Source organism: Tachysurus vachellii, chromosome 11 (assembly GCF_030014155.1).
Source record: "Tachysurus vachellii isolate PV-2020 chromosome 11, HZAU_Pvac_v1, whole genome shotgun sequence".
Taxonomy (NCBI): Eukaryota; Metazoa; Chordata; class Actinopteri; order Siluriformes; family Bagridae; genus Tachysurus; species Tachysurus vachellii.
The window spans coordinates 2150001-2162500 of NC_083470.1; the positions used below are offsets into that span (position 1 = coordinate 2150001).

Genomic DNA, 12500 nt, shown 5'->3' on the forward strand with positions numbered 1-12500 from the left:
CTCTTTCTCTCTCATACACACACACACACACACACACACACACACACACATACACACACACACACACGTATATTCATCCTGACTACCACAGAAAGTTCTGCGTACCGTCATAACTGGATCAAACTATAAAAAGTGACACAGAAGCTAATCTCTGAAATTCTGAATCAGATTCTCTTTATTCAGTTTCTTACTTTATTCAGTATTTTCTAAATTCCGAGCTTTCACAATGCTGGAAATCCCCGCAGACATTCGCGCACATCCAAACCCAACATCTGTGCCAATATTAAATCATAAAAACACAACACAGACACTATGTTGATGGTCAGACTGTTGCTTTGCTTTCAACTACACGAGATGGTGTCGATTTTAAACTAGCGACAACAACGCTACAGTAGGAACGTAACAACAGGAACGAGGGATGTTGAGCCTGCTGTTTTCTGCATATAGACATGACTTAAAAAAAAAAAGAAGTGAATCAGGAAGGTACTCATGTGCTAATGGGACATGCACAAAAATACATAATAATGAAAAGAGCATGAAATTTTCCACACAAAGCTTTTCGACAACTCGCAGAGAAATGAGCAGAATGTCCACCTGCGTCGTCACATCAGCATCAAAACAAAGAAGAGCGCTTACACACACTCTTTCTGCACAGATGACAGCAAACGATGTTTAACGCTGACAGAAACCGGCAAAGCGAAGAGAGGAAGAGAGGAAGAGGAGACGCCTCACGTGACGAGAAAGAGACGGACGAGCATCGAATCGCCAATTCACTTAAAACGGTTTGGCTGTAAAGTTGTTTTTCGTCCCATAGTGTATGTAAACGTGGTCATTAAAGGTGCGGTGCACGATGTTTGAAAGCCAATGTTGACATTTGAAATCACCAAAACAAACACGCCCCTAACCCAAATGGGTGTCACCCTTGTTTTGATAGCTCCGCCCCACACATCCATACGTAACCCAGGCAACTATTATGGCGGAACCTGCTGGGGCAGCCGACTGAGGGTATTTTTTTATCAGTAAATGAACACAATGAGTAACACTATGGTAATACAGATGTGTTTTTGTAGTACTGTGTGTTGTAGCGTGAAAGGTTTAGCTCCGTTTCACGCGGAAGACGACGTTCGACACCTAGAACCCGAGGCAGAGGTAACGGCAGGTATCCGCCATGTCAGTGTTTCAATCGCTTTCTGCTAATGTCACACATGCGCACTGAACACTCTCTCCAACGCATATTGACAAGACACGCCCCTTTATGCTCATTGGCTACACGTTTGTATTGTTTGTCGGCCCGACTCGGTTTTCTGAAACATTTTTTAAACATCGTGCACCTCACCTTTAATGTAGAGAAGGTAAAAGTGCCGTGTCTTTTACTGGAGCTGGAAGGAGACCTTTAAACAGGATTTTATCTGTTTTTACTTTACACAGACTTACTGTAGTTGAGACCTATATAGAACACACACCCGCACGCACACACACACACACACACACACACGCACGCACAGGTTCTGCTTTTGTCTCTGAAATCCATCCTCATAATGCTAACAGTCACTTCCTCTATTCACACTATAAATATTCATTTTTAATTAGAAAGCCATCCGTCACTAACGAGGTCTAATTTAATTGTGTCTCTGCAGCAGGATAACTGACCTCCTCACACACACACAAACACACACACACACACACACACACACACACACATATGGCTGTATGGTTTTACTCTAAATAAGCTCCAGATAGTGTAGATGTGGTGAAGTGTGGAGCGATTCGGCACCGTTTACATTCCTGTGTCAGATTTTAAACGTCACGAGGAAGATGGAAATATTTTATATATGTCTCTCTGTCTAGAGACAGACACACACACATGCACACACAAAGACACACTCACACACTGTCTCTTTCTGTCTAATCTAATCAGCCATGTTTCCTGTAATAATAAATTTATTAATGAAAAACTGGATTAGCATAGAATACTAGTTTGAAAGTTAACATGTTTACTCGTATGCTAGCGTGTGAGGTATCCTGTTGACTCTAATGCTAGCATGTGAGTTAGCCCGTTTACTAGAATGCTAATGTGTGAGTTAGCCTGTTTACTCTAATGCTAGTTTGTGGGTTAGCCTGTTTACTCTAATGCATGTGAGAGCTAGCATTTTTACTTTAATGCTAGCATATGAGTTAGCCTGTTTACTCAAATGCTAATGTGTGAGTTAGCCTGTTTACTCGAATGCTAGTGTGCGAGTTAGCCCGTTTCCTCAAATGCTAATGTGTGAGTTAGCCCGTTTACTCTAACGCTAGAGTGTGGGTTAGCCTGTTTACTCGAATGCTAGCATGTGAGTTAGCCCATTTACTCTAATGCTAGTGTGTGAGTTAGCCTTTTTACTCGAATGCTAGTGTGTGAGTTAGACTGTTTACTCTAACGCTAGTGTGTGAGTTAGACTGTTTACTCGAATGCTATTGTGTGAGTTAGACTGTTTACTCGAATGCTATTGTGTGAGTTAGACTGTTTACTCGAATGCTAGTGTGTGAGTTAGCCTTTTTACTCTAACGCTAGTGTGTGAGTTAGACTGTTTACTCGAATGCTAGTGTATGTGAGTTAGCCCGTTTACTCTAATGCTAGTTTGTGGGTTAGCCTATTTACTCTAAAGCATGTGTGAGTTAGCCCGTTTACTCTAATGCTAGCATGTGAGTTAGCCTGTTTACTTTAATGCTAGTGTGTTAGCTAGTATAGGCTAAGGCTAAGTTTTAGGTTAGTCTGTTTACTCTAATGCTAGTGTGCGGGTTATCCTGTTTCATGCTAGCATATGGTTTAGCCTGTTTAATTCCAGTTTGTTTTTCAAAAATAAAAATCACTGAAAATAATAACAATAAACACATTTAAATATATCTACTATTAATCTTTATATTATTCTTTATATTAACCTTTTGTTTTAAGTTTATGTTCTGTAAAACTGCTTCGAGACAATGACAATTGTAAAAAGTGCTATAGATATAAATTTGAATTGAATTGAACTGAATAAGCCACAGTTTTAAAAAAGCCGGATCTGGCTAATCGGTGGAACTGTATGCTAGCAGATAAAATCACTTCAGACACAAACTACGTTAGCTCAGTATTTACTATTTCAGTAGGTCTATAAATAGTCTCAGTAACACGTAAAGAAAAGAATGATGTATTTCTTTTTTCCATGCTGCTCAGTTCAAGCTATCAGTCTGAGGTCAGTTCACATGAACAGTGTTTTAGAGGCTCCCGGGTGATGGCTAATCGCCAGTGTGTGAAGTTTCTCAGCAGCTGCGTGAGGGTGTGGTGATGACTGACGTGAACCACAGGGATGTGCCGTGACTTCAGTTTTTACACTCACTGTGTCACTGTTATGTAACTGAACTAAAAAAAAAGCAGCACTTTTTAATATAAAGTGTGCTAACGTTAATAGCAAAAACGTTGGCACTGAAATGAAAGCGCTAATGTTATAAAACTAGCGCTCGAGAGCTGCATGAAATCTGTTCCTCTTGAAGAGCAAAGAGTTCTACTGCACAACGGCAGGATTTTTATCCGTTTTAATAGGATTATCTCGATCTGGATGAAATCCGCACAACGCACAAGACGATATTTGTCAGGAGAATCGTCACAATTACGCCACTAGATTTGACAAGCTAGCATCTGCATCTGTCAAATCTGCTATTTATACCGAACAAGCTAATAAATCAACATTAGCAAGTAAAAAAAAAAAAAGTTCAATCGCCCACAATTACCCACAGCAAAAAAAACATCATAAGGGTTTTCGGTTGACTGTTTTAGAACCTTTAACTTCTGCCAATGTCTAGCTTCAGTTTCATCACTGTCTGTGTAATTACTACATTCTCTGAAACTCCAACTGTGGCAGCAAGCAGTAAGAAGAAATAGAAAAGGAGGTGGAAAAGGAAGAATAAGAAGTAGAAGAAGAAGAAATAGAAAAGGATGTGGAAGAAGAAGAAGGAAAAAAGGAAGAAGAAAAAATAGAAAATGAGGTAGAAAAGGAAGATAGAAAAGGAGGTGGAAAAGGAAGAAGAAGAAGAAGAAGAAGAAGAAGAAGAAGCTCACTTGAAGAACCTTGATGCACTTGTTCAGTGTAAATGCTGGACCCTTCAGCTTTGCTTGGAGGAAGAGGGGCGGGGCCACCACTACGGGCCACCACTCTGGGCCACTCTCGCCAGTCTGGGCCGCCACTACGGGCCACTCTCGCCACTCTGGGCCGCCACTATGGGCCACTCTGGGCCGCCACTCGGGGCCGCCACTCGGGGCTACCACTCTGGGCCGCCACTCTGGGCCGCCACTCTGGGCCGCCACTACGAGTCACCGCTCGCTGAAATAAATTCAAAATGGCCGACGACATTCCGGTGGACAAAAAGCCTTATACTCGTCTTTTCTAACAGCCCACACTGTGTGATTTTTAAAGTTTTTGTGCTGAAGTGCTTTTCTGTAGCAGCATTGTGACATCATTCGCCATCGACTGGAAAACCGGCATCAACTTCCTGTCAGTAAAAACCTTTAACGTTTCATTTGAGGCGATAGACACGGGTACAGAGTGCGGTGTTAGCGTGTAGTGTTTAGGACGTCATTTGGGATGCAGCTACTGGCTTTTACAAGCCGGCTACTGGCTTTTATAAACAGTGTAAATAGACGGTATTATACCAGTGTGTATAACACACTGGTATGTGGTACAGTAACATCAATAATATCTTTTATGTGAGGATGTTTAATGGAAATCCTCACAGCTCAGAGCCATATTTGGGGAAAGAACTTTTTAAGACATTTTTTTGAAGATGTAAACACGTCGGACAATAAAAAAATAATAACAATAATAACATCTTGTCATACTTGATTAAAGACAAAGAAAAACAAAGACAAATGAATTACAAACTAACACACAAGAGCTATAAATAGTCAGGTGACCTGCTGGTGATGGACAGATGGGACGGAGTCAGGACCAGAAAGCTGAAACAGAAAAGTCACAATATGTGTGCACTAATTTATTCACAGTTATATAACATTAGTTATCTTTTTTTAGCCTAGTTTCTGTGGGACTAAAAGCACGCTGAATTATGATTACAGATTATTTCTCCAGCAGAGGACACAAAACAGACTTCAAAGTAACGTTGGACGTTGGAACGTTAAGGCATGAACCTGCCTAATGCAAGACCGGGGTTAGTGATGATGAACCAAATTGGCCACAATAACATCATCATGTCTAGTAAATGTTGGATTATTGACACACGCTTGACCCTGCTGCTGCTCCTCTGAACGTTCTCACGCAGCCTCCGTTCTTGTTCTCTCGTTATCATCGCCGTAGCATCTGGAGTTCATCCTGACAGACTGCTCGCTGTTCTCCAGGGAAACCAGCACAAAGAACAATTTGCATAAATTACATAAGCGCTGAAGGTAAATAAGCAGATAAACAGCACTAATGAACAGTCCTACAATAACAGTTGGGGTATGCAAACGAGGCAGCACATCAGGGACCGAGGGAAAAGGGTGAACCGCTAAATTAGCACTCTGGGCGCCAAAATATTTACAAAATAACTCGGAATAATTGCAGGTTAAGATCAGATAAACATGTTGTTTATACAGAGCTAATTTCCTGGCAAAAGTAATCTAACGTGAAATGACAGTGAGTAATTTTATGGTTTTGGAAACTCTGACTAGCAGAAACCCGAGTTTCACCTTCGAGTTAAAACTCCAGATAAAAATCGGCGTCTTTTATTTATTTATTTAATTTTTACTGCTTATATAACTTTCTGTTTTGAGTGAGAATTAAAGGAACGCGTCTAAAACAATTTCACTACAAACTATGAATAATTATTTTTAAAAATGCCACAAGGAGCAAAAGGTTACAAGGGAAGTTAGATTATTTATTATTTTAGATTATATTAAGTTAGATTATTAAGTTATTTTATTATTTTGTTGCTGCGTTCATAGTGAAATTAACTTCTGAATCTGGCTAGTTTTCTTTTAAACATATACGCTAATTGTCAATAACCAGCTAGCAACCTAATGAGCTAATGCTGGTGATCGAGAGCGTGTACGGTTTATATACTTGGTGGAACATGGGCAGATTTCTGAGCATTTTTTATAACTAAAAAAGAAAAAAAAAGTTAAAGTTAAAAAAGCTAAAAACCGTTGTTTCTTGTTAGCTTGCTAGTTAGCTAGCTGGGTAGGTGTTAAGTAGAATTTTTTTTTGATAACATTCTAACTAACACCTACCCAGCTAGCTAACTAGCAAGCTAACAAGAAACAACGGTTTTAACTTTTTTATTAACAAGAGCGAGTCATCAGGTTTATAAAGTTCGGCTTGGCAACAGATTGTATAGAAAATCTTGTTGAAAATCTTTAAAAAAATGTTGTTAATCACATTTTTGATAAATCCCCTGACAGCACAACATCCTGTTAATTATCCAGATGATGCTTTTGTTATTTTTTATTATATTATTTATTATCAGGGACGTTTTATCCTTTTACTCATCATTGTAGGTTTTTAAATGAGCGTTAATTAAATGTCAATTTGAATAAACGCTACTGAATTAGAAAAAAAAACAAATAGGAGCCATATAAATAATATAATTCATAAAAAAAAAAAAAAGCAGCAGTATAAAAAGCTCATTAATAACGTACATTATATGTGTATAGTTTTTTGAGTTGGAAATTTTATTTTGGCGAAACCCTGAAATAAATCTGAGTAATCCGTTCGTTCTTTCCTTTATGACCGAGAGTCGCTTTCGCTCATCTGTACACTCATCTGTTCCTTCACAGTTTTACTGTATTGTTATAAATCACACGAGGCTTTTTCTCACTTGACCACGTCTAATTACTGTAGAGGAAACAAGCTCCATAAACATTCTCGCTGCTCGTTATTAAACATTTACACCGCAGTAATTACCTGGGCTTTTATTACATCCTGTTTTCATGTTTTAGTGACGTCTCGCATGCTCACGCAACGTTCCCCACAACAGTAGAGTCCAGTTTGACAATATTGCGTCACTCGATATGGAGAGTGTCAGCACATTCCTGACACAATGGGAGTCGGGCGAATTGGACTGGACTGCCCTCGTGTCTCCCGAGTGTGGCGTACAGCCACCTCATCTAACCTCCGAGTCAGCAGAGGGAAAAAATGACTGCGGTGGCAGTCCTTCACTGCCTCACTTACTGTTTCTGTCTCACTCATATATACACACACACACACACACACACACAATACACCCAAAAGAGTGTAATGGTACAATGCATAAAGAAAGCTTCCACAATGACAGGAACCTCCCACACTGTAACTATGGGAACCTCCTGCCTCAGTGATGTCATCACAATACTGCATCATAACCTTGTGAAGACAAATGAGGTCATGAATCGTAAAAAACACAAACACAGAGGGAAATAAGAAAAGACTTGGCAGTGAGCGGTGAGATAATATAAGATGAGATGAAATGAGATTAGATAATATAAGATGAGATGAGATAATATGAGATGAGATAATATGAGATGAGATAATATGAAACGATATGAGATTAAATGAGATAATATGAGATGAGATAATATGAGATGAGATAATATGAAACGATATGAGATGAGATAATATGAGATAATGAGATGAGATAATATGAGATAATGAGATGAGATATGAGATAATGAGATGAGATAATATAAAATGAAATGAGATAATATAAGATGAGATGATATGAAACGATATGAGATGAGATAATATGAGATGAGATGATATGAGATGAGATAATATGAGATAATTTGATGCTGATGAACGGCAGGAACTCCAGACAGTCGGATATAATCCGCACGGATTACTGAATGCTGAACCTACAGCACATCAGGACCAGCAGACAGAACAAACTTCTCAGCTGGACGCCTGCAGACATGCTTCATTAGTATGCAAACGCATGTAGCCAATGCGCGTCGAGGGATTTAATAATAATAATAATAATAATAATAATAATAATATGTTTTGTCGTGTACAAAATGCATGAATGAAAATCAGCAACGAGCCACATTATGAAACAGTGGGGCTTGTTGTGCATGAACACACGCACACAGACACACACACGCACGCACGCACGCACGCACGCGCCTAAGCGACACAGTACGTGCACACAGGCTACATTGTACTCGGTCAGTCCACGCGCGCGGTTCTTCTCTGTACGTGAACTGAACACGCTGCTCACACGCCTACCGGGTCGTGATTCCAGAAGCCAAAACGCCTCGCGTCTGTCAAAGGCCAGACATCACGTGGAGCCAAATCCGGAATCCGATCCACAAACAAAACAAAACAAAACAAAACAAAAGAAATAATCAGCAACGCAACCCAGACCCCGAGCCCAGGCTGTGCGCTCGTGCGCGCCGGGGAACACAATCACGCTAAACACGGCACGGAAAGAAAGGAAGGAAAGACACGTGCGTGTTGTTATTCATCCTCTTTATATAGACAAAACTGAACAAAAACACAAAACCCAGCACTTACTTTATAAACGTGGATCCGCATGTGACGTTACTGAGCTCCAAACTCCAACTCAGCGCGAGCGCTGTTCACGTCTCCGAGCTCAACGAGCGCGCAGGCTGTTCACAGGGTTGCCAGATCCTCCTCACGTCACAATGTTTACACCAACATTTCTCATTCAATGAAAGGTATTTTGTGCAAACAAGAAATTGAAGTTTTTTAAAAAAAAAAAGAAGATCATATTCTGATGTAACACGATGTTTTCAGGGTCGTTTCAGCAATTCGTTTCCCTAAATTGACATAAACAAGCTGAATTGTTTGTATTTATAACATACTGTATTTATCTCATTAAAACAAGACACAAGATATTTACAATTAAAAAAACAAACAGATAAAATTTATGTCATTTATTGGATGGACTTTTAACATAAAGATCACACACCAATCATTCAGCTTTAAAAACGCACCATCTGGCAACACTGCAAATTGTTCGTCGACGTTTCCTTATTCGGCTGGAAAACCCGGAAGTCATTTCACCCTAAAGCTTACAGAAGGCCAATTAGAGACCATGACGTTGTTTGAGGGGGCGTTCAATTTTAAATCAGGACGTTTTGGAAAGCCAAAAGGGTCAAACTACTTTGTTAAAAAAAAAAGATTGTCAAAGTGTCAAAAAATTAATTTACTTGTGAAATTGTTATTTTACTAATTTTACTTACTAATGAAACATTAATGACGCTTTTTGCCGTTTTTTTTTGCAGCCTGTAAAATCTATTTCCATCGATCCCTCTGGCAAAGATTTATAAGCCATATAAAATAAAATAATAGATCCTTAAAGGTGGGGTTTCCGTTGTTTGAAAGCCAATGTTGACATGTAAAATCACCAAAACAAACACGCCCCTAACCCAAATGGGTCCCACCCCTGTATCGATAGCTCCGCCCACACATACATACGTAACCCAGGCAACTAATGGAAAGAAACGTGTCTTTATCATAGCTGAAGGGAAGAACAATACGATTGTAGATAAACAAACAAGCAAAAATGACACACAAGCATAATCATGTAAAGGACAAAGGCATATATTAGTTCTGTGTAACAAAGCAAAACCAACGTTACTCACCTATCGAGAAGGAAAAAAGCGCCTCGGCGTCTTAAGTAAAGTTGGTCACATATTCACAGATTGGAGTTTCCAGAGTCAATAACTCCTGAGCTAAACGCTGTTACTACACAAAACACGGTTGTAGCTGCGTCTCTACATTACTACGATAGAAAAGAGGTGTTATTTGTGTAGTAACAGCGTTTAGCTCAGGAGTTATTGACTCAGGAAACTCCAATCTGTGAATATGTGACCAACTTCCTGCTCCTTCAGTTCTCTCCAGCGCTGGAAAGCTGATCCTATATTAACACGTCCTACTTCTTACCTTATCGTAAGTCTTTCTTCTCTTTCTTTCTTTGTTTTTATCCTCCATGTCAATGTTAAAACTGCTTTCTGCTAATGTCACACATGCGCACTGAACACTCTCTCCGCCCATATTAACAAGACCCACCCCTTTCTGCTTATTGGCTACACGTTAGTTTTGTATTTGTTTTGTTTGCCGGCCCGACACAGTTTTCAGAAGCATTTCTCAAACAACGGAGACCCCACCTTTAATAGAAGACTTCATTTTTTCACATAATTACAGCGCAGTGTTTGCAGATTCCAGCTTTGAAGGCTGGGGTCAGAGCACAGGGTTACTGTTCAAGTTACTGAACCAAACAGGAGGAATAACTTCAACTGCACCGTTATAATCACTTTCTATGACTTCCACTGGTGCAGCAAAGCAAAAACACCATGGATTCTTGAGGGTGACCAGAGTGAGTGCTGTTTGAGATCTACTGGTCTAAACATTTATTAATAAACCAGAGAATGACTTGTCAAAGTAACGTGTAAAACCAGTGCAATTATGGTTTATCGTGTAATAACTGTACTGTATCACATTTATGCCTCGTTCCATTTAATCCAACTTGTTTAGATTTCTATCGAGCCCAAGGATTAACGACTGATGGATCGTAATGCGCGGTGTTTTAACACAACAAACTGAACACGTGAGGAAATACTGTAGCAGTGTGAATAAATTTGTGCAGTTTTTTTAGATTTGTAGTTTATCTACAAATTGTGGTTTATCTTGTACGTGATCTGAAATTTATTTGTAAAATAGATCAACTTAGAATCTAACAGAAGGAAGCTCATAGACATTCACCCAAAAATTCTTCATTTTATTTGCCCTTTTTGATTACATGATGTGATGGAAGTGAAAACAGAACAAACAGAAGTATGTGTTTATTTTCCCTGGACCCATCACGACTAAGTAAAATATTACCACCTCAGATTCATTAACAAATTAACAAAGTAACCATTAATTAAACATCAACTCATCCCAGTTTGTTGCGAGTGAAGGATTTTAAATAGAAAAGTAAACTCATTTCATATTCCTGAACTACAGAGCGTTTTCTGTTCTGTTTATGAACCCTTTGGCTTTCCATAACCAGAGGATATCTTTATTTCTCTCTCCGTTTCTCTCTCTCTCTCTCTGTGTCTCTCCTCTCTCTGTTTCTCTGCCTCTCTCTCTCCCTGTCTGTCTCTCTCTCTTTCTCTCTCTCTCTTTTCTGTCTCTCTCTCTTTTCTCTCCCTGTCTGTCTGTCTGTCTCTCTTTTCTCTCCCTGTCTGTCTCACTGTCTCACTCCCTGTCTGTCTGTCTCACTGTCTCACTCCCTGTCTGTCTGTCTCACTCCCTGTCTGTCTGTCTCACTGTCTCACTCCCTGTCTGTCTGTCTCACTCCCTGTCTGTCTCACTCCCTGTCTGTCTCTCTCACTGTCTCACTCACTGTCTGTCTCACTCCCTCTCTGTCTCACTGTCTCACTCCCTGTCTGTCTCACTCGCACACTCTGTCTGTCTGTCTCACTCGCACACTCTGTCTGTCTGTCTCACTCGCACACTCTGTCTGTCTGTCTCACTCGCACACTCTGTCTGTCTGTCTCACTCGCACACTCTGTCTGTCTGTCTCACTCGCACACTGTCTGTCTGTCTCACTCGCACACTCTGTCTGTCTGTCTCACTCGCACACTCTGTCTGTCTGTCTGTCTCACCCGCACACTCTGTCTGTCTGTCTGTCTCACCCGCACACTCTGTCTGTCTGTCTGTCTCACTCGCACACTCTGTCTGTCTGTCTGTCTCACTCGCACACTCTGTCTGTCTGTCTGTCTCACTCGCACACTCTGTCTGTCTGTCTGTCTCACTCGCACACTCTGTCTGTCTGTCTGTCTCACTCGCACACTCTGTCTGTCTGTCTGTCTCACTCGCACACTCTGTCTGTCTGTCTGTCTCACTCGCACACTCTGTCTGTCTGTCTGTCTCACTCCCACACTCTGTCTGTCTGTCTGTCTCACTCGCACACTCTGTCTGTCTGTCTGTCTCACTCGCACACTCTGTCTGTCTGTCTGTCTCACTCGCACACTCTGTCTGTCTGTCTGTCTCACTCGCACACTCTGTCTGTCTGTCTGTCTCACTCGCACACTCTGTCTGTCTGTCTGTCTCACTCGCACACTCTGTCTGTCTGTCTGTCTCACTCGCACACTGTCTGTCTGTCTGTCTCACTCGCACACTCTGTCTGTCTGTCTGTCTCACTCGCACACTCTGTCTGTCTGTCTGTCTCACTCGCACACTCTGTCTGTCTGTCTGTCTCACTCGCACACTCTGTCTGTCTGTCTGTCTCACTCGCACACTCTGTCTGTCTGTCTGTCTCACTCGCACACTCTGTCTGTCTGTCTGTCTCACTCGCACACTCTGTCTGTCTGTCTGTCTCACTCGCACACTCTGTCTGTCTGTCTGTCTCACTCGCACACTGTCTGTCTGTCTGTCTCACTCGCACACTCTGTCTGTCTGTCTGTCTCACTCGCACACTCTGTCTGTCCCACTGTCTCACTCCCTGTCTGTCTGTCCCACTGTCTCACTCCCTGTCTGTCTGTCCCACTGTCTCACTCCCTGTCTGTCTGT

The 12500-nt window shown here is 41.0% G+C and overlaps 1 protein-coding gene across 1 annotated transcript in view; it reads right to left on the reverse strand.

Moving 5' to 3' along the window:
• The window catches only part of zgc:92140 (uncharacterized protein LOC447854 homolog), a 32390-nt gene extending 23766 nt beyond the window's left edge, over nt 1-8624 (reverse strand). The window contains exon 1 of the mRNA XM_060880674.1: nt 8493-8624. The gene's annotated coding sequence lies outside the window, so the exon portion shown is untranslated. The remainder of the gene's footprint in view (nt 1-8492) is intronic.
• Nucleotides 8625-12500: the final 3876 nt, after the last annotated feature.